Below are 22,175 nucleotides of genomic sequence, written 5' to 3'. Positions count from 1 at the left end.
TCAGAGACGCCATGCTCCCCTCTCCTGGGCAGACGCGATAGCTCTGCTCTCTGAAGCAGACACGATGGAGCAAGCCACCAGGTCATACATGCTGAATCCTTCCCGGTAATACCGGTGTTACACAGTTTATTAGAGATGGGTTGATCAGGATATCAGAATTAGCCAGTAAGGGCTGGAGCTAATGGGCCAAGCAGTGTTTAAATGAATACAATTTGTGTGTTGTTATTTCGGGGCATAAGCTAGCCAGGCGGCCAGGATGCTGGAGATGCAGCCCCTCCGCTCCTAATACTACACTACTCTCTTCCTTTTAGTCTTTCAGGAACAGTGAAAAGTGCCTTTATCAGCCACAGGCTTTTATAAATATCCTAAGTCAACACACTGTCATTTTATAACCCAAAGCTTTAAAAGTTAAAATGTAATGTGACTTTAAGTCTGACCTCAAGGTTGTGAAATTTCTTTAATGCATACCTGGTGCTTGGTTTTACTATAAGAACAGCCCCCAAACCAATCCCCATTGCCCCAGTTTTAGAAGCCTGATCTCTGGCTGTAGTCTCAGCTATACTTGCTTAGCTTTGTGTGACCCATTGTGATTCTTTTCTTTTTCTTTTTCTGGAATAAAGTTTGCTTCTGGTTTAATAGACTTTGGTGGTCTGTCCCACATCAATGCATGAGCCTGGACCCAACATTTTTGGTGCTGGAGTCTAGGACTTTGCACACTTCTGGTTCTGGGTGGAGGGCACTCCAGTCTCACACAACCTTTATTCTACTGGTTTTGGCCAAATGGTATGCTTTCTTTGGTTTCTTGTGTCCAGAAAGAGAAAGGCTCAATAAGAGTAAGTGGATGCACCAAAGATCTCTGAGCCAGAGGGGACATAGGATTCTTTGACCTCTCTTCTAGTCACTGCATTGCTCTTCTGTGGACCTTTGCAACTGGTTTGGGATTCCTGTTTCCCTGTGCACTGCACTCTTCCTTCTGTATGTATTGTCAATTCTGTTTAATTGCCATGTATTGTTAAGTCTCTTTGTGTTTATTGTTAGTAAATTAATGTCTACCCTGGGCTATGGTTCTTCTGAGCCTCAAGCCCTTTGGGTCTTATTCTCTTACTTCCTGGATTTCAGGAAGGCAGCAGTAGTTTTTGCAGTCCTCCTTGCCCCTCTCCACCTCAGGAGACCAGACTCCTCAAGGCAATCAAGAGGGCTCTAGTCTATGGGAACAGGAATGGCAACCAGGAAGGGGACTGCCCCTCCCCTTCAGTAACTGCAATCTTTTGCTTGAATGCCAACCATGAGTCTGGCAGAGGAGGGCAGAGGTGAGCAGAGACAACTGCGAGGACAGTCACCTAGGATGGCCACTGATATCCATTTCTCCAGGACAATAACGTTTCAGATCTCACAAAATGACACTTGCTCCAAAGTTGCACAGCAAGAAGCAACAGCCCCATCAAGAAGCACAGTCTTCTGCCCCCCTCCTGCCTAAATATTCAGCTGGAGAAAGTAAGACAATTTTGTCTGATTTTTCTTCTGTAATTTCTGTAGGGCTGGATTGTGGGTAGGTATTGTTTAACTCTGATTTTTAGTGTCTGCAGTGCTTTGTAAATTCTTGTTATTAGTTCTTTTACTGAACCCTTATTAATAAAGAATTTCTCTCATTCTAGAATCTGTCAGTGTACTCTGCTTATAGTTTGCTGTCCTCTCTAGAAACTTTTTTTAAAATTTCATTTAGTATCATCTATTGGTATCTGGGCCTAGGTCAATTTTCTGTATTATTTAAGTTATATTCTAAAAGTCAAAGTATACACCCAAAATCTTTAACAATATTTTCTGTTCTTTCATTTAATAGTTTCAGTTTCATTTATTTTTTAAAATTAAGTAATTATCCTTTTCAGAAAGTACCTCACTAGGTAACCATAGCTGCCTTGAAACTCTCTATGGAGACCAGGCTGGCCTGGAAATTACAGAGATTTAGATGATCCTACCTACCGTGTGCTGGTATTGAAGATGTATGCTATAATATCCACTTTCATTTCAGTTTTTAAATTAAGGTGTTTGATACATTTTTAAGAGAAAGCAATAGAAATTAGAGAAGAGAAGACAAAGATATAAAATTGTTAAAGTAGGCAAGAAAAAAGTCTAAGCATCCTTATTTTTGGATTGCATGTTTCTGTTTGTAATAGAATCTATAATTCACTTTGAATTGCTTAGTTCTAATATATACAGAAAAATTACCAGAGGTAAAATCAATATAAAAACCTAAAGTGTACTGTCAGTGGAAGAAATTATAAGAATATATCATTTTTTGTAGCTCTTAAAAAATGAGTACCTAAGAATACCCTTAAACAAAAGAAAAAAAAAACCTTCCATTTTCAAAAGTTCTATAAAGTTAAAAACACTATAAAATTAAAGAAATATTAGATGATGATTTTTTTTGTTTTTTTGAGACAGGGTTTCTCTGTAGCTTTGGAACCTGTCCTGGAACTCACTCTGTAGAACAGGCTGGCCTCGAACTCACAGAGATCTGCCTGCCTTTGTCTCCCAAATGCTGGGATTAAAGCTGTGCATCACCACTGCCCGCCTAGATAATGAAAATTTAATGATTTCGGTTTGGCAGGATTAATATGGTGAAGGTCATGTATTATCAAAATTAAACAACATCCCCTAGGAACTCAAAGGCCATTATAGCCAGGGAAGCAGGCAGGCTGTTTGCAGATCTTCACTTTTTTCTCTAATCCTCCAAATCCAATTAGCCAGACCTATTCTTACCTCTTCTGCAAACCACCTGCCTCGTCCTTACTTCTCCCTTGTTCCCATCTCCTTCCATTGTCTCACAGAGATCAGCTCCTAAATTCCCTTCCCCCAACCCATTGCTCTATTCAAGGCCTCAACTTCAGCAGGCCTTCCCTGGGTACCCACAGGCCACTGGAGCCAACTCTAAAGCAGAACACATACTGCTGCCTCTTCTTACCACCTTCCCGCATTCTCAGGATATTAAATAGATCTTGGTAAAGATCACCATGCTTTCTCCATGTACAACCTCCTCTGACCCTCCTCTCCTCCTCTGTCTTAGGCAATCACCATCCCTAAATGTGAAATCTCAATACCATGAAAGATATTTTACCTTGTCTCCACAGTGGACACAGAGATCAATACTACAGAAGAATTTTCCTATAGGGAAAAAAACAGGCACCATACTCTCCTAAGAAACATAGAGGAAATAGAGACCGAGGAACAAAAAAAAAAAAAAAAAAAAAAAAAAAACAAAAAAAAAAAAACCTTCCTAACAAAGACAAGACCACATACCCACACTTAGAATCATAATTTCCTAAACCCAGTTGCTGAAATGCCAGTGGAAATCATGATCAATATTTGCCAAAACAAAATGTCTACGTGAGAGCATAATAAAACTTCTGTAGTTGGCCGTTAATATTTCAACATAGAAAATGGACAGGGACAAGATCTTAAAATAGCCTTTATGAAAAAAATAGTGCTTTTTATGAGGGAATTAATAAATCTCATGAAGAAATCTATGAAAATACATTGGAAAAAAGTAAATAAAGTAATTTACAACCTAACAATGGAAATGAAATCAATAAAGAACACCCAAACTGAGAGACATCTGGAAATAAAAAATTTAGAAAGCAAAACAGGAAACTCAGAAGCAGCATCACCAACAGAACAAAATATATGTTAGAAATAATGCAATATATTGAGCACAGCATAGACGAAGCAAACCTGCTTGTCAAAGAAACTGCTATTTCTTTAAAAATAGTCTGGCATAAAAACATCAAGGACATTTTTAACAATATGAAAAGATAAAATCTAAAAATAATAAAAATAGATGAAGAAGAAAAAGTAAGTGTCAAAGGCACAGAAAGTATGTTCAGCAAAATCCTAGAAGAAAATTTCTGACCAGAAGATCCATCGGAGGGGTGAGTGTGTTGCTGACCGGCTGTCAGAAGCCCCAGAAAGGGATCACAGACATTCTCCAACCCTCTAAATTTTCTGGTCATTCTGCAGGGGCTCTCTCCCTGGCTACTGCCTTTCTCTCCTATCCCATCCAAGTTGTGCCCAGGCACCCCTTTGTTGAAAGGAGCAGCTGGCTGCATTCCTGCCACCCGGCTCCCAGCTGCCTGGCTAGCTGATGCCCCCAAATATGCCCCAGATTCATTTCACCAGCACAAGATGGACCAGATATCTATTGTGGCTCCAGAAATACACATTTTTATCATTAACGAGCAAACTCTAGAGTGAAAACTACAGATGAATTAATAACACTATTACTCTGTATGAAGTACAACATGACATACATGTGCATGAGAACAAAATTAAGTTTCTAAAATATTTTATTTAAAGTTCTGTTTGATGATATCCTTGCCAAGTCTTCCCCCTGACTATTCCCTCCAAATGTCATATGTTTTTAAATCAAAACAAAACAAACAAAAACATCCACTGAGTATACTTACTGATATTAGTAAGTACCTAGTGCAGGGGCATCCATGACAGCATAGATAGCCTCTCAAAGTTCAGATCTTCTTCAAGGGAATATGACCCATCCTTTCCCATAAATCACGAATTGCCAATAGCTCTTCAGCCAGGAGTGGGACATCCTGACAACCTTTAATCTGGAATTTTTCTAACTTGATCATTTGTAGGTTTTGTTCATACTTCCATACAAATAAATTCACAAATGCAAGTGCCCTGTTATGTCTGCACAATCCTTAGAATCATCTACCATAAGAATGATTCTAACACTCGTTTTGCCTCTTCTTCCATGATGATTCCTAATTCAAGGAAGAAAGAGTTGTGATATAGATGTTCCATTTTTAGCTGGGCCCCCTGGAGTCTCTTATTCTCAGCACCTTGAATGACTATAAACCTCGGTAGTAACCACCAGATGGTACAAAAAGCAGCTTCTCAGATGATGATTGAGTATTGAACTAACCAAATGGCACACAGATAACAGCTTGGGGCCAGTTTGTTACTAAATCCATTTAGCATAATAATAGTACTAATTTATTTTAGAGGGTTTGGATTCTTCCCAAACATATTTTCTTGTATCTGACATTGGTTCCAGGTATGGCTTCCATCTTGGGAAGCGGGCCTTCAACTCACTCCTAAATTGGTTGGTTATACCCATGTTGTTCATGAAAATATTGCACCAGGATTCTTGTTATAGTTCTCAGGGTTTACACCTAGGTAAAGTTTATAACTATATCTAGTACTATGAAAACTATCCAATAGGGCTGAAGCTTCCAGATAACTACTAGTTTATTTCTCCATGGTCTATATCTCCATTACATGGTATATTCAGCAGTAAGGTCATACTATCTAGAGAGCCTAAACACATAAAATCACATGGTTTTCACATTGTTCTAGGCTGTGTTCAACTTATTTTGTTTCTTTCAAATACCTAGCTTTCCCATTTTAGTGTAGTCTGAAAAAAATTTCTAATGAAGTAGGAGTCAAAGAAAAAGTACAATATCATAACTAGCAACAAGGCCATTAAAATATTTAGTATAATATGATACAATACTTTTATAATATTAGATTGAAAATATTCTGAGAACCATGAAGAATGTGTACCTTACGGTCAAACCAACATTTCAAATTTATTTCTTGAATTTTTCAAATCTAACTATAATTACCTCATTTTTCACAAACACTGAAGCAGTAGTCACAGGTCCTTCATGATATGCTCTAAGCCCTCTACATTTGTGAGACTCCTGGATGCAGAAACATGAGTTTCAGATTCTTGACTCTCTTATTGAACTCCCTTTTTGTTCTCCTGGCTTGTCTTGTGCAGCTTTGATATGATGGCTTTTGTTTTATCTTAGTATATTCTATTTTTTGTGCTTTTTTTGTCATATCTCAGAAGCTTGTTGTTTTCTAATGTGAGATCATAAGAGTGGAAACAAATGAAAGAGGAGTTTGGTATAAGTAAAGGGAAAGGACACTGTGCTCAGATAATAGAGTATGAAAAAATCTATGTTTAAAGGAGGGAAAAAAATAAAAGATACTATTTCACAAAACTGAAGATTACTTCATAAACATCATTTATTTATAATGGATTTTTTTTCTTCAATCGAAATTTTTTTTATTTTTTTAATTTTTTTTTTGATTTTATTTTTTTATTGAAAAGAAAAAAATTTTCTGCCTCCTCCCAGCCTCCCATTTACGTCCCTCTCAAACCACCCCTCTCCCCCTCTCCCCACTTTTCTCCTCCTCCTTCCCCAGTACAATGAGCAGTCAGGGTTCCCTGCCCTGTGGACAGTCCAAGGTTCTCCCCGCTCCGTCCATATCTAGGAAGGTGAACATCCAAACTGGCTAGGCTCCCACAAAGCCAGAACATGAAGTAGGATCAAAACCCCATGCCATTGTCCTTGACTTCTCATCAGCCCTCATTGTTCGCCATGTTCAGAGAGTCCAGTTTTATCCCTTGCTTTTTCAGTCACAGAACAGCTGGCCTTGGTGAGCTCCCACTAGATCAGCCCCACTGTCTCAGTTGGTGGGTGCACCCCTCATGGTCCTGACTTCCTTGCTCATGTTCTCCTTCCTTCTGCTCCTCATTGGGACCTTGGGAGCTCAGTCTGGTGCTCCAGTGTGGGTCTCTGTCTCTCTTTCCATCCATCACCAGATGAAGGTTCTATGGTGATATGCAAGATATTCATCAGTATGGCTATAGGATAGGGTCATTTCAGGTTCCCTATCCTCAGCTGCCCAAGGAACTAACTGTGGACATTGCCCGGGGCACCTGGGAGCCACCCTAGGTTCGAGACTCTTGCCAACCCTAAGGTTTCTCCCTGAACTTAGATATGTGCTTCCCTGCTCCCCTATCCAACCCTCCTATATCCCAATCATCCCATTTCCCAAGTTCCCCCCATCCTTCCCTTTTCACTTTTCTCTCCCTCTCTCTCCTTCCCCCATCCCACCCCACCCCCAAGATCCCAAATTTTTGCCCAGAAATCTTGTCTACTTCCCATAGCAAGGAGGATAACTATATGTTTTTCTTTGGGTTCACCTTCTTATTTAGCTTCTTTAGGATCACAAATTACTGACTCAGTGACCTTTATTTATGGCTAGAAACCAATTATGAGTGAGTATATCCGATGTTCATCTTTTTGGGTCTGGGTTACCTCACTCAGGATAGTGTTTTATATTTCCATCCATTTGCATGCAAAATTCGAGAAGTCATTGTTTTTTACCACAGAGTAGTACTCTAATGTGTATATATTCCACACTTTCTTCATCCATTCTTCCATTGAATAACAACAAGGTTGTTTCCAGGTTCTGGCTATTACAAATATGATGGAGGAAGGTCATTGGCTAATAAAGGCACTGCCCTGGCCCATTTTATTGGTTAGAGGATAGGTGGGAGGAGTAAACAGAACAAAATGCTGGGAGGAAGAGTAAGTGAGCTCGGAGACTCCACAGCTCTCTCGGGAGCAGACGCCTCAGCAGAGACGCCATGCCCTGCTCCCTGGCAGACACACGTGAAGAAGCTCGGACCCAGGACCCAGGATGGACTAGGCTAGAATCTCCCCGGTAAGCACACCTTGGGGTGCTACACACAGATGATTAGGAATGGGTTAAATTAATATGTGAGAATTAGCCTAGAAGAGAAAGGGCCAAGCAGTGATTAAAAGAATACAGTTTGTGTGTTGTTATTTCGGAGCATAAGCTAGCCATGTGGGCGGCCGGGTGTGGGGGACGCAGCCCTGCCGCCCTTATTACTTCATATGGCGCCCACGTGGACAACTGAATCTACAGAAAGCCTGAAAAAGCTTGGGAAAGAGTAAAGCATGTTTTCTTGATAGTGACAATTTCTCGGATCTACTCTGCTTGCTAGAGGCAAGCAAGCGCCTCATCTGAGAGAGGCTTCCTGACTCAGCTTTAGCTGCAAAACCCTGCAGCTCATTAAGAGTTCCTGCCACGAAACACTTAAACGGTGTTGACGAAAAGCTGAACACATGCTTTTCGGTTTTCAGCCATAGCAGGAAAAAAGCTGCGCCGTTTAAAAATGCCGGCTTTCTGGGCCATCCTGCCAGGGCAAACTCTGACTGTTTGAGGCAGGAGGGCCGGCTACCTAGAGAGGACTTGAGTGTTGTCTGTTGTAGCTCAGTTGCTGGCAGGGACCTTGAAATGCCATACAGTTGTGGCAGTAAACATGGCTACAGCCTGTATATCCGCCATGAGGCTGGAAAGCTAAGGAATGGACTGGATCTAGCTGGCAAAGCCACGCCTTTAGTCCTACTGAGATTGCTTGGTAAATTAAAGATTCATGTGGTCAGAAAAAGAGAGATATACAGTAAAGAGAGCTTCAAAGACAAAGAAAATTTCTAAATGGTTTAAAGTGTGTTAAAAATATATGCAGACTAAAATTTAAAGTTCTTAAAGTTAAAAAAAAAAAGGAAGAGAGTTGTTGTGTGTGGTAGCACACGCCTTTAATCCCAGTGCCTAGAAGGCAGAGACAAACAGATCTCTGTGAGTTCAAGGTTTAGTAGCAAACACCTTTAATCCCACTGCCTGAGAGGCAGAGACAGGCGGATCTCTGAGAGTTCAAAGACAGCCTGGTCTACAGAGATATTCCAGGTCAAAGATATACGCTCAAAAAGCAAAAAGTTAACCTAGGAATGTCACAGCTTAGATTCTTAAGTGCCTACTGATTTAAAGGCGCAAATCAAAAGTGCCCTTGGATAGTAAAAAATTGCAGATTCACAATAGGACAGATTCAGACCACTAAATGAGTCACACTGTGGATGAATGTACGTAGGCTTGGGAGAGAGAAGAAAAAGAATATAGAGAATAAAGTTAATGGTTTAAAAAAGTAAAAGTAAAGTCTTTAAAGAGACAGAGTACAGATAGTTAAGAGATTAAAAGAAATAAAGAAAAATAAGCCACGTAAAAATGGAAAATTCACAGAGAGTCTGGATTATGTACATTGTGTTTTCTTTAAAATTTTTGACTGTGAAGGAGCTAAGTACAGAGAGACATTTCATTATATGGGCTGCCAAATGGAACCAGAACGGATATCATGAGGGTATGATTTCAGAATTTGGATCTAAGGATATGATACTTTGGAAAAGAGATTCTTCTTTTGTTTTCACAGAGGATCAGACCTTGTGGATTGCATTTATTCTGATTTGGTATGATGGACCACGCCCTCCTGAAGGGTTGGTGTGAACGCCTTCAAAAAATTGCTTCGCTCAACTGCCAACTAAGATGAAACTAGCACACAGGTTGTACCATGAAAGACCTAATTAACGACGCCCCCATTCAGCAGGAAGCAGTTTGGAGAGAAATAACTGCGCCCATATTCCCAAAAAATGTTTATAAATGTTCTTTTACATTTAAAGGGGGATATGATATAGATATGAATAATTTGCATTAGTATAGATTTTGCTTTATTGATAGAGATTTAAGGTCAATTTTGTTATATGTATAAGTGTTTCTGATTTTGATTAAGGTATTGTGATTGTGTAGTTCATTTAAATACGTACTGTATAATTAAGAAATATAGGTTGTTAATGGATAATCATCGATAATAGTAAAGCTTGTAGTCATGTTAGTTAGATTTTCTAGATATATAGAGATATATTTTAGATAGACATTCTTCATGTCTTTCTAAGAATAGGACTTTTCATGACAATGAGACACTCTGCTCCTGGCAGCACCAATCTACTTCAAGAGGAAGATGGGCATCGAAGAGGATGCTTATGGAGTTTGATAGCCATTTGGGCAAGAAACTGTTCTTACCTGGACTATTGCATAAACTGGACACAGAGAACCCACAGAGAAAGGACTACTGAACTTGCCTAAGGTGAGATGATCTTTTGGGGTTCCTGATTCATTTTGAAAGAGTCTGCGAGACATTCTGCAGGACACAACAGATAGTGACTGAACTGACTTTGAATTTTCCTGCTTTATGGAAATGTCTGCTGGATACCATGGGCCTGAAGGCTGAAGATGGATGCCCCAACGGTACAAAAGAACTTTGGGTGACTGTCCAGGCAGCGAGATGTCTTTGTCATTTCTAGAGTTTGAAGTTTCTTAGTTCTTGTTTACTTAGGTAATATTATATCTTTCTGGAGTCTTTGATGGAGTTAAGAATAGTTAGTTATAGTTATAGTTTTCCTTAGTTATGATAAAGATTATTGTAACTTTTACTTGATAACTGTTTTGTTATATGTAATTTTGCTATGTTAAATCCTTTTTTTTTTTGTTTAAACCGAAAAAGGGGAAATGATGGAGGAAGGTCATTGGCTAATAAAGGCACTGCCCTGGCCCATTTTATTGGTTAGAGGATAGGTGGGAGGAGTAAACAGAACAAAATGCTGGGAGGAAGAGTAAGTGAGCTCGGAGACTCCACAGCTCTCTCGGGAGCAGACGCCTCAGCAGAGACGCCATGCCCTGCTCCCTGGCAGACACACGTGATGAAGCTCGGACCCAGGATGGACTAGGCTAGAATCTCCCCGGTAAGCACACCTTGGGGTGCTACACACAGATGATTAGGAATGGGTTAAATTAATATGTGAGAATTAGCCTAGAAGAGAAAGGGCCAAGCAGTGATTAAAAGAATACAGTTTGTGTGTTGTTATTTCGGAGCATAAGCTAGCCATGTGGGCGGCCGGGTGTGGGGGACGCAGCCCTGCCGCCCTTATTACTTCACAAATAATGCTGCTATGAACATAGTTGAACAAATGCTTCTGTCATATAATAGGGCATCTCTTGGGTATATTCCTGGGTCCAGGGGTAGGTTGATTCCGATTTTCCTGAGGAATCGCCACACTGATTTCCAAAGTGGTTGCACAAGTTTGCATTCCCACCAGCAATGGATGAGGGAACCCCTTCCTCCACAACCTCTCCAGCAAAGGCTATCATTGGTGTTTTTTATTTTAGCCATTCTGACAGGTGTAAGATGGTATCTTAAAGTTGTCTTGATTTGCATTTCCCTGATTGCTAAGGAAGTTGAGCATGACCTTAAGTGCCTTTTGGCCATTTGAACTTCTTTTGTTGAGAATTCTCTGTTCAGTTCAGTGCCCCAATTTTTAATTGGGTTATTTAGAATTTTAAAGTCTAGTTTCTTGAGTTCTTTATATATTTTGGAGATCAGACCTTTGTCTGTTGCAGAGTTGGTGATCTTCTCCCAGTCAGTAGGTTGCCTTTTTGTCTTAGTGACAGTGTCCTTTGCTTTACAGGAGCTTCTCAGTTTCAGTAGGTCCAATTTATTCAATGTTGCCCTTAATGTCTGTGCTGCTGGGGTTATACATAGGAAGCGATCTCCATATGTTGTAGAGTACTTCCCATTTTGTCTTCTATCAGGTTCAGTGTGTTCAGATTGATATTGTGGTCTTTGATCCATTTAGACTTGAGTTTTGTGCATGGTGATAGATATGTGTCTATTTTCATTCTTCTACAGGTTGACATTCAGTTGTGCCAGCACCATTTGTTGAAGATGCTTTCTTTCTTCCATTGTATACTTTTAGCTCCTTTATCGAAAATGAGGTGTTCATAGGTTTGTGGTTTAAAATCCGGGTCTTCTATACGATTCCATTGTTCGACTTCTCTGTTTTTATTCCAGTACTATGTTGTTTTCATTACCGTAGCTCTGTAATAGAGTTTGAAGTCAGGGATGGTAATGCCTCCAGAAGTTCCTTTATTATATAGGATTGTTTTGGCTATCCTGGGTTTTTTGTTTTTCCATATAAAGTTGATTATTGTCCTCTCAAGATCTGTGAAGAATTTTGATGGAACCTTGATGGGGATTGCATTGAATCTATAAATTGCCTTTGGTAGAATTGCCATTTTTACTATGTTGATCCTCCCAATCCAAGAGCAAGGGAGATCCTTCCATTTTCTGGTATCCTCTTCAATTTCTTTCTTCAATGCCTTAAAGTTCTTGTCAAATAGATTTTTCACTTCCTTGATTAGAGTTACCGCAAGATATTTTATGCTGTTTCTGGTTATCGTGAAAGGTGATGCTTCTCTGATTTCCCACTCTGCTTGCAAATCCTTTGTGTATAAGACGGCCACTGACTTTTTTGGAGTTGATCTTGTAACCTGCCACATTACTAAAGGTGTTTATCAGCTATAGGAGTTCTTTGCTGGAGTTTTTGGGGTCGCTTATGTACACTATCATATCATCTGCAAATAACGAAAGTTTAACTTCTTCCTTTCCAATTCGGATCCACTTGATCCCCTTATGTTGTGTTATTGCTATTGCTAAAACTTCAAGCACTATATTGAAGAGGTATGACGAGAGTGGACATCCTTGTCGTGTTCCTGATTTTAGTTTAATGGCTTTGTGTTTCTATCCATTTAATTTGATGTTAGCTGTTGGTTTGTTGTAAATAGCTTTTATTATATTTAGGTATGACCCTTGTATCCCTAATCTCTCCAAGACTTTTATCATAAAGAGATGTTGAATTTTGTCGAATGTTTTTTCAGCATCTAATGAAATGATCATATGGTTCTTTTCTTTTAGTTTATTTATATGATGGATTACATTTATAGTTTTTTATATGTTTAACCAGCCCTGCATCCCTGGGATGAAGCCTACTTGATCATAATGGATAATTTTTCAGATGTGTTCTTGGATTCGGTTTGCCAGTATTTTGTTGAGGATATTTGCGTCGATGTTCATGAGTGAGATTGGCCTGTAATTCTCTTTCTTGGTGGAGTCTTAGTGTGGTTTTGGAATCAGAGTAACTGTAGCTTCATAAAAGGAAATTGGTAATGACGCTTCTATTTCTATATTGTGACAAACATTAAGGAGTATAGGTATTAGGTCTTCTTGGAAGAACTGGTAGAATTCTGCATTGAAACCATCTGGTCCTGGGCTTTTTTTGGTAGGGAGGTTTTTGATAACAGCTTCTGATTCTTTGCGACTAACAGGTCTATTTAGATTGTTCACCTGGTCCTGGTTTAACTTTGGTAAATGGTATTTATCTAAAAAAGTGTCCATTTCTTTTACATTTTCCGGTTTTGTGGCATACAGGCTTTTATAGTAAGATCTAATGATTCTCTGAATTTCCTCTGTGTCTGTGGTTATGTCCCCCTTTTCATTTCTGATCTTATTAATTTGCAAATTCTCTCTCTGCTGTTTGATTAGTTTGGATAGGGGTTTATCAATCTTTTTGATTTTCTCCAGGAACCAGCTTTTTGTTTCATTGATTCTTTGGATTGTTTTCTGTGTTTCTATTTTGTTCATTTCAGCCCTCAATTTGATTATTTCCAGTCTTCTACTCCTCCTAGGTGAGTCTGCATCTTTTTTTTTTCTAGAGCTTTCAGGTGGGCTGTTAAGTCTCCAATGTGTGCTTTCTCTGTTTTCTTTAAGTGGGCACTTAGTGCTATGAACTTTCCTCTTATGACTGCTTGCATAGTGTTCCATAAGTTTGAGTATGTTGTTTCTTTATTTTTATTGAATTCAAGGAAGACTTTAATTTCTTTTTTTATTTCTTCCTTAATCCAAGTATGGTTTAGTAGTTGACTGTTCAGTTTCCATGAGTTTGTAGGCTTTCTGGAGGTAGGATTGTTGTTGAATTCTAACTTTAATCCATGGTGATCTGATAAGACACATGTGGTTACTAATATTTTTTTGTAACTGTGGAAGTTTGCTTTGTTACCGAGTATGTAGTCAATTTTCGAGAAGGTTTCATGAGCTGTAGAGAAGAAGGTATATTCTTTCCTATTTGGGTGGAATGTTCTATAGATGTCTCTTAAGTCCTTTTGATTCATTACCTCCATTAATTCTCTTATTTCTCTGTTAGGTTTCTGTCTGATTGACCTGTCCATTGGTGCGAGAGTAGTGTTGAAGTTTCCTACTATTAGTGTGTGCCGTTTGATGGCTGCCTTGAGTTGTAGTAATGTTTCTTTTATGTATGTAAAGTTTGCATCAAAATAAAGTTTATATTTTACATACTTAAAATAAAATTAGGAGAAAATATTTTCATAATCATACAAAACTGAATATGGACAAAATTGAATAATGTCTCATAAGAAAAAAGGGTCCAAAACAGGGGAAACAAAGAGAAGTGAGTCGAGAGATGTACACCAACCACGAGTTATGGTTATACAAAAGAGCAATAGAGCCTCAAAAGATGATGGAAAGAGTATAAAATTCCAGGAAGGCAGAAACCAAAACCAGGGTGTTTTGCATGACCCTGGACTCAGGAGATTGTCTACTGAAACCATGAGAGCTGCAGATATGTTGAAATCTTTGCTTGTATCTGTACAGAATGACAATCATGGAGGCGAAAGAGCAGGTGATGAGCCCAGCAAAAAAGAACTCAGGGAACATCACTAAGGTTGCATAGAGTACATCAATGATTTCATTCCACCCTAAAATAGAGCAATATCAGAAATCCCAATTTCTTGTTATGTTCTTTCTCTTCATTTTCATAAATGTGTACATAAGGAAAGTGAAATGTATCAACATGGAGAAAACTCAGAGAAAAAAAGGGAGCAATGAATATACTTTGTAGCCTGGACTTTTTGGTGGTTCAAGCATGTTTTCCTGGGGTTGATGGTTATGGCCTGGAAGACACTCAAGAGGCAGGTGGTGCCGATGGACATGCTTCGAGAAAATCCTTGAATGTACAATAGGAGCTCACATCCAAAATCATTCAAGAACTGCTTCAATCCCCAAACTGCTATTGTGTGGGGCACTCCTGCAGAGAGAATGATCAAGACATTGGCAAGAGAATCAAATCTGTGTGCTTTAATGTGAATTCTCTGAGGTAAAGGACTATATAGTAGAACAAAAGAGAGAGATTTCCCAGAAGTCCAGTAGTAGTTTGTGATAAGAAAATGATTTTGATTACCATATTCCAGATGTTCATTCTGATTCAATACAATATCCTCAAGAATATGGCTGCACTATTTCTCAGATCTAATGAATAATGCCAAGTAATGATAGTCAGGAATGAAGAAACTTGCCATTAAACCATGGAGTTATGGATAGTCTGAAACTGAGGGCCGTTAAAAATCAGAAGTTCAATGCCAGCCAAGAACAAACAAAGATACCATATCCCCAGAATTTTAACAGGAGTAGTTATTTTCCATGTTTTTTGCTTTGTAATTTCTCAGTACTTCAGAATGTAAAGGTTCGTAGAAGGATAGTGATCATGTTTCCTAGAAAATGCAAAACTCTGGATGATGGGATGTTGGGCTATTTGAAAATGAAATGTGATAGACACTGTAAATAAACTTCTATATAAGTCATTCAGGACATATATATATATATATATATATATATATATATATACATATATATATATATATATGCTTGTTAGTCATATTGTAAAAGAAATCAGCTTCAAGAATAGCACAAAACTAAAGTAAAGCAATACTTATATCCCAAACAATATTTCATTGATTTCTTGGAGGTTTTGCATAATAATTCTGATCATATGAACTTTCCTGTCTTTCTATATCTGCCTTCACTTCCTTGTGACCTCCCCCGAAAATATTAAAAAGAAAAAATACCAAGTCCAGCTTGTGTTACCCATATACAAATTGGATCATCATTTTAAGTTTTCTTTTGGGGGGCTTATAGAGTTTATTTTGTGGGTATTGGGAAGAATGTAAAAGTAAATGGTTATGTAGGGGGGAGAGATAAAGTGAGAGAAAAAAAATGGATATATATATCTATATATATCTGTTGTGAGAGTATATATCCTAAAAATTTTGAAAAAGCTTCACCCATGTAATCTCAACACTTCTAGTCACTAAAAGACAAAAAAAAATTCTCAACGGAAAAGAAGTGGATCATTCCAAAAACCACAGGTAATTAAAAGGTACAGAACAAAAGAACCATGAATGATCAAAAAGCAGAAAACAACCAATTGTGTTGTACAAAGTTAGAGTGTTGTAATAAGAAGCAGCGGGGCTCCACTCTGTTGAAGGTGCTGCGGTGGGCTGCGTTCCCATCCAGCTCCACGCAGCTAGCTTTACCCGAAATAATTACATGGAAACTGTATTCTTTTAAACACTGCCTGGCCCATTAGTTTCAGTTTCTTATTGGCTAGCTCTTACATATCGATCTAACCCATTTCTAATAATCTGTGTAGCTCCACGAGCTGGCTTACCAGGAAAGATCTTAACCTGCGTCTTTCTGGAGTGGGAGAATCATAGCGACTCACTGATTCAGCTTCTTTCTCCCAGCATTCTGTTCTGTTTTCCCCGCCTACCTAATTTTCTGTCCTCTTAAAGGGCCAAGGCAGTCTCTTTATTTAACCAATGAAATCAACACAAAACAGCAGACTACCACATCATTTCCCCTTTTTCTGTTTAAACAAAAAAGAAAGGCTTTAACTTTAACATAGTAAGATTACATATTACAAAACAGTTATCAAGCAAGAATTACAGTTACAATATTTATATCTACCTTATCTTTTATCATAACAATGGAAAACTATAACTATCTATCCATTCTTCAACTCCATCAAAGACTCCAGAAGGATATAATATTACCTAAGCAAACAAGAACTAAGAAACTTCAAACTCTAGAAATGACAAAGACATCTCGCTGCCTGGACAGTCACCCAAAGTTCCTCTGTACCGTTGGGGCATTCATCTTCGGCCTACAGGCCCATAGTATTCAGCAGACATTTTTATCAAGCAGGAAATTCCAAAGACAGTTCAGTCACTTTCTGCTGTGTCCTGCAGAATGTCTCGCAGACTCTTTCATGAATCAGGAACCCCAAAAGACCATCTCACCTCTTGGCAAGTTCAGCAGTCCTCTTTCTGTGGGTTCTTTGTGTCCAGTTCATGCATCAGTCCAGGCAAGAGCAGTTTCTTGGCCAAATGGCTATCAAACTCAATAAGATCCTCTTTGATGCCCATCTTCCTCTCGAAGTAGATTGGTGCCGCAAGGAGCAGACATGTCTCATTGTCATGAAAAGTCCTAAGTTATTAAAAATTTTAAATGCCATATTCTGCAGTCTTTGAAAGATATGAAGAATGTCTATCTAACTGAAATATATCTCTATATATCTCGAAAATCTAACATGACTACAAATTTGACTATTATAGATGATTATCCATCAGCAACCTATATTTCCTAATTATACATTACATTTTTAAATGAACTACACAATCACATTACCTTAATAAAGATCAGAAATACATATACATATAACAAAATTGATCTTAAAATCCATACCAATGCAAATTATTCATATCTATATCATATCCCCCTTTAAATGTAAAAGAACATTTATAAACAATTTTTGGGAATATGGCCGCAGTTATTTCTCTTCAAACTGCTTCCTGCTGAATGGGGGCGCTGTTAATCAGATCTTTTATGGGATAACCTGTGTGCTAGTTTCATCTCAGTTGGCAGTTGAGCGAAGCAATTTTTTGAGGGTATTCACAGCAACCTTTCAGAAGGACGTGGTCTATCATACCATATTGGAATAGAAGAAATCCACAGGGTCTCATTCTCTGTGAAAACAAAAGAAGACTCTCTCCAAAGCATCATATCCTTAGACCTAAATTCTGAAATTGTAATACCCTTGTATCCATTCTGGTTTAGCTTGGCAGCCCATGTAATGAAATGTCTCTCTGTACTTAACTCCTTTACAGTCAAAAATTTTAAAGAAAACACAATAATACAAAGAATCCAGACTCTCTGTGAATTTTCCATTTTTACGTGGCTTATTTTTCTTTATTTCTTTTAATCTACAACTATCTGTACTCTGTCTCTTTAAAGACTTTACCCTTTTTTTAAGACATTAACTTTGTTCTTTGTATTCTTTTTCTTCTCTCTCCCAAGCCTACATACATTCATCCAACAGTGTCTGAATCTGTTCCATTGTGAATCTGTAATATTTTTTTTTTTTACTATCCAGGAGCATTTCTTTCTTTCTTTTTTTTTTAGAATGATTTTTTTATTGAGAAAAGGAGAAAAAAAAAACAAGTTTCCACCTCCTCCCAGCCTCCCATTTCCCTCCCCCTCATCCCACCCTTCTCCCCCTCCTCCCACCCTTCTCCCCCACCCCCACTCCTCTCCCCCTCTCTCTCCAGTCCAAAGAGCAGTCAGGGTTCCCTGCCCTGTGGTAAGTCCAAGGTCCTCCCCCCTCCGTCCATATCTAGGAAGGTGAACACCCAAACTGGCTAGGCTCCCCCAAAGCCAGAACATGAAGTAGGATCAAAACCCCGTGCCATTGATCTTGGCTTCTCATTAGCCCTCATTGTTCGCCATGTTCAGAGAGTCCAGTTTTATCCCCTGCTTTTTCAGTCACAGTCCAGCTGGCCTTGGTGAGCTCCCACTAGATCAGCTCCACTGTCTCAGTGGGTGGGTGCACCCCTCGTGGTCCCGACTTCTTTGCTCATGTTCTCCCTCCTTCTGCTCCTCATTGGGACCTTGGGAGCTCAGTCCAGTGCTCCAGTGTGGGTCTCTGTCTCTATCTCCATCCATCACCAGATGAAGGTTCTATGATGATATGCAAGATATTCGTCAGTATTGCTATAGGATAGGGTCATTTCAGGTTCCCTATCCTCAGCTGCCCAAGGAACTAACTGGGGACCTCGGCTTGGGCACCTGGGAGCCACTCTAGGTTCAAGTCTCTTGCCAACCCTAAGGTGGCTCCCTTAACTAAGAATTGTGCTTCCATGCTCCCCTATCCAACCTTCCTTTATCCCAATCCTCCTTTTTCCCCAAGTTCCCCCCATCCTCCCCTTCTCCCTTTTCTCTCCACATCTCCCCTTACCCCCATTCCACCCCACCCCCAAGATCCCAATTTATTCCCCGGCAATTTTGTCTACTTCCCTTAGCAAAGAGGATAACTATAAGCAGTTCTTAAAAACTTAAGATGCACCATGTACAAGTAATACGGTACCGCCTGTGTCCTGCCCAGTCTAAACTTTGCTGCACTGTTATTACAGTAATTACGGTAGTTCCTGCCTGAGACCAGCACAGGTCAGCAAGGTTGAGCTGAGCTGCTCCTGCCTCAGAGCCATTTGGTGCCCCTGAGCCACACACAGTTCCAGGCACACAGCAGTCCATATTGCCATCAAGTAAGCCTTAGAGCTTTACTCCAAATGCTCCATTCAAAAGCTCTGTCTCCCGCAAGAGCCAGACAGAGATCACAAAGGCAGCACATCCCAGAAAACCGGCATTTTAAAACAGCCAGTTTTTTCCTACTGGGAGTGAGGACAAATTCTTAGCCGCAGGCAACCCACAAAGAGCAAAAAGCTGTCTTAAATTCTCTCTCTCTCTCCTTTTTTCCCTTGTTGCTTTTCTTTTTTTCCCCTTTATTTATTTATTAAAGATTTATGTCTCTTCCCTGCCACCTCCTCCCATTTCCCTCCCCCTCTCCCAATCAAGTTCCCCTCCCTTGTCAGCCCAAAGAGCAATCAGGGTTCCCTGCCCTTGGGAAGTCCAAGGACCACCCACCTCCATCCAGGTCTAGTAAGGTGAGCATCCAAACTGCCTAGGCACCCACAAAGCCAGTACGTGCAGTAGGATCAAAAACACATTGCCATTGTTCTTGAGTTCTCAGTAGTCCTCATTGTCAGCTATGTTCAGTGAGTCCGGTTTTATCCCAGGGTTTTTCAGACCCAGGCCAGCTGGCCTTGGTGAGTTCCCAATAGAACATCCCCATTGTCTCAGTGTGTGGGTGCACCCCTTGCGGTCCTGAGTTCCATGCTCGTACTCTCTCTCCTGCTCCTGATTTGTACCTTGAGATTTCTGTCCGGTGCTCCAAATTGGGTCTCTGTCTGTCTCCTTTCATCGCCTGATGAAGATTAATATTCAGGAGGATGCCTATATGTTTTTCTTTGGGTTCTCCTTATTTAGCTTCTCTAGGATCACTAATTATAGGCTCAATGCCCTTTGTTTATGGCTAGAAACCAAATATTAGTGAGTACATCCCATGTTCATCTTTTTGGGTCTGGCTTACCTCACTCAGGATAGTGTTTTCTATTTCCATCCATTTGTATGCAAAATTCAAGAAGTCCTTGTTTTTTACTGCTGAGTAGTACTCTAATATGTATACATTCCATACTTTCTTCATCCATTCTTCCATTGAAGGGCATCTAGGTTGTTTCCAGGTTCTGGCTATTACAAATAATGCTGCTATGAACATAGTTGAGCATATACTTTTGTTGTATGATAGGGCCTCTCTTGGGTATATTCCCAAGAGTGGTATTGCTGGGTCAAGGGGTAGGTTGATCCCGAATTTCCTGAGAAACCGCCACACTGCTTTCCAGAGTGGTTGCACAAGTTTGCATTCCCACCAGCAATGGATGAGGGTACCCCTTTCTCCACAACCTCTCCAGCAAAGGCTATCATTGGTGTTTTTTATTTTAGCCATTCTGACAGGTGTAAGATGGTATCTTAAAGTTGTCTTGATTTGCATTTCCCTGATTGCTAAGGAAGTTGAGCATGACCTTAAGTGCCTTTTGGCCATTTGAACTTCTTCTGTTGAGAATTCTCTGTTCAGCTCAGTGCCCCATTTTATATTTGGGTTGATTAGATTTTTACGGTCTAGTTTCTTGAGTTCTTTATATATTTTGGCGATCAGACCTTTGTCAGTTTCGGGGTTGGTGAAGATCTCCCAGTAAGTGGGTTGCCTTTGTGTCTTAGTGACAGTGTCCTTTGCTTTACAGAAGCTTCTCAGTATTAGGAGGTCCCATTTATTCAATGAGGCCCTTAATGTCTGTGCTGCTGGGGTTATATTATACATAGGAAGTGGTCTCCTGTGCCCATGTGTTGTAGAGTACTTCCCACTTTCTCTTCTATCAGGTTCAGTGTGTTCAGATTGATATTGTGGTCTTTAATCCATTTGGACTTGAGTTTTGTGCATGATGATAGATATGAATCTATTTTCATTCTTCTACAGGTTGACAACCAGTTTTGCCAGCACAATTTGTTGAAGATGCTCTCTTTTTTCCATTGTATACTTTTAGCTCCTTTATCGAAAATGAGGTGTTCATTGGTTGATCCCGAATTTCCTGAGAAACCGCCACACTGATTTCCAAAGTGATTACACAAGTTTGCATTCCCACCAGCAATGGGTGAGTGTACCCCTTCCTCCAAGCAGACTAAGCCCCTCTCTCCTCCCAGTTATATTCCCTCTAGCACTTGGATTAAAGCTAAGACTCCATATTACTGGGATTAAAGGTGTAGGTTACAACCACCTGGATTTGTTTATGCATTAACTTTGTGTAGCCCAGAACTCAGAGAGATCAATCTGCCTACATCCCGGGGTTAATGCTGTGTACCACCACTGCCTGGTCTCTAGTGGCTTAGTTTCACTCATCTGATCTTTAGGCAAGTTTTATTTATTAAAACACAAATAAAACATCACCATAAAACATGGTCCTAAGTACAAGCAAAACTAGCTAAGTCAAAATACTCAAAGTCAAAAGAAAGAGAATACAGTATTCTATAATTGATAGACCATCTAGCACACCATCACTAACAATAAACCCAGAGGGTCTGAATTTCTGTCGTTACACAAATCAGCACAGTGCCACTTTTTCACTCCCAAAAACCAGATTTCTCTCACAAATGATTCCATAAAGAGGAGTAAACAAGATCTGCCCTGAAAATGCTCTTACTATAGACAATATGACTGAATAATACAATATGCAATTAAATTAGTTGTTTTTCTTCTATCTGCCATTCTAGAGAGTTATGCTCAAGTGTTTTCCAAGGTATAATCAATTTTTAGATCATCCCCCTCCCCCCCCCAAAAAAACAGAATTCCACATATCAGCACCGAGGGAGAAAATAGTACATTGCCAAAAGTTCTATATACAAGAAAACTTCCAAATACACAGCACAACAAAATTAAATGGTGCTTTAAACTCTTAAATGTTACCAATATGTCTGCTTCGTCCAAAACAGTTCTGATTTTGCTTTATTAGTTAATGGGAACTTTTGAAAACCTTAGAGGTGGGGTTTTGCTGTATCTATTGCAATTCAAATTGTGCTTTTTCTGTAGAAACTCTCTAAGATAAAGGGTTATGATTTTTGTTTCTATAATATAAAAAGTACATCACAGAAGAGAAAGAAAAGAAGGAGTAGGTGGGAGGGAAAAGGAGAGGAGAGGTAGGGAGGAAGAGAGGGAGAGGGAGAGAACTCTGAGTTTAAGGTTTTTTTATGAATGAAGCTAGTGTTTATTCACAAAATATATGGAATCATACTTTTGAGTCCATGATCCCTTCACAAA

The 22,175-nt window shown here is 39.4% G+C and overlaps 1 pseudogene; it reads right to left on the bottom strand.

The window, feature by feature from the left end:
* Nucleotides 1-13,948: 13,948 nt before the first annotated feature.
* LOC121449868 lies at nt 13,949-14,834 on the bottom strand (annotated as a pseudogene).
* Nucleotides 14,835-22,175: the final 7,341 nt, after the last annotated feature.

The sequence above is a fragment of the Microtus oregoni genome, unplaced genomic scaffold, assembly GCF_018167655.1.
Source record: "Microtus oregoni isolate MIOR12 unplaced genomic scaffold, Mior012 000006F_ref0000085, whole genome shotgun sequence".
Classification (NCBI taxonomy): domain Eukaryota; kingdom Metazoa; phylum Chordata; class Mammalia; order Rodentia; family Cricetidae; genus Microtus; species Microtus oregoni.
This window is presented reverse-complemented; position numbering and strand designations above follow the sequence as displayed.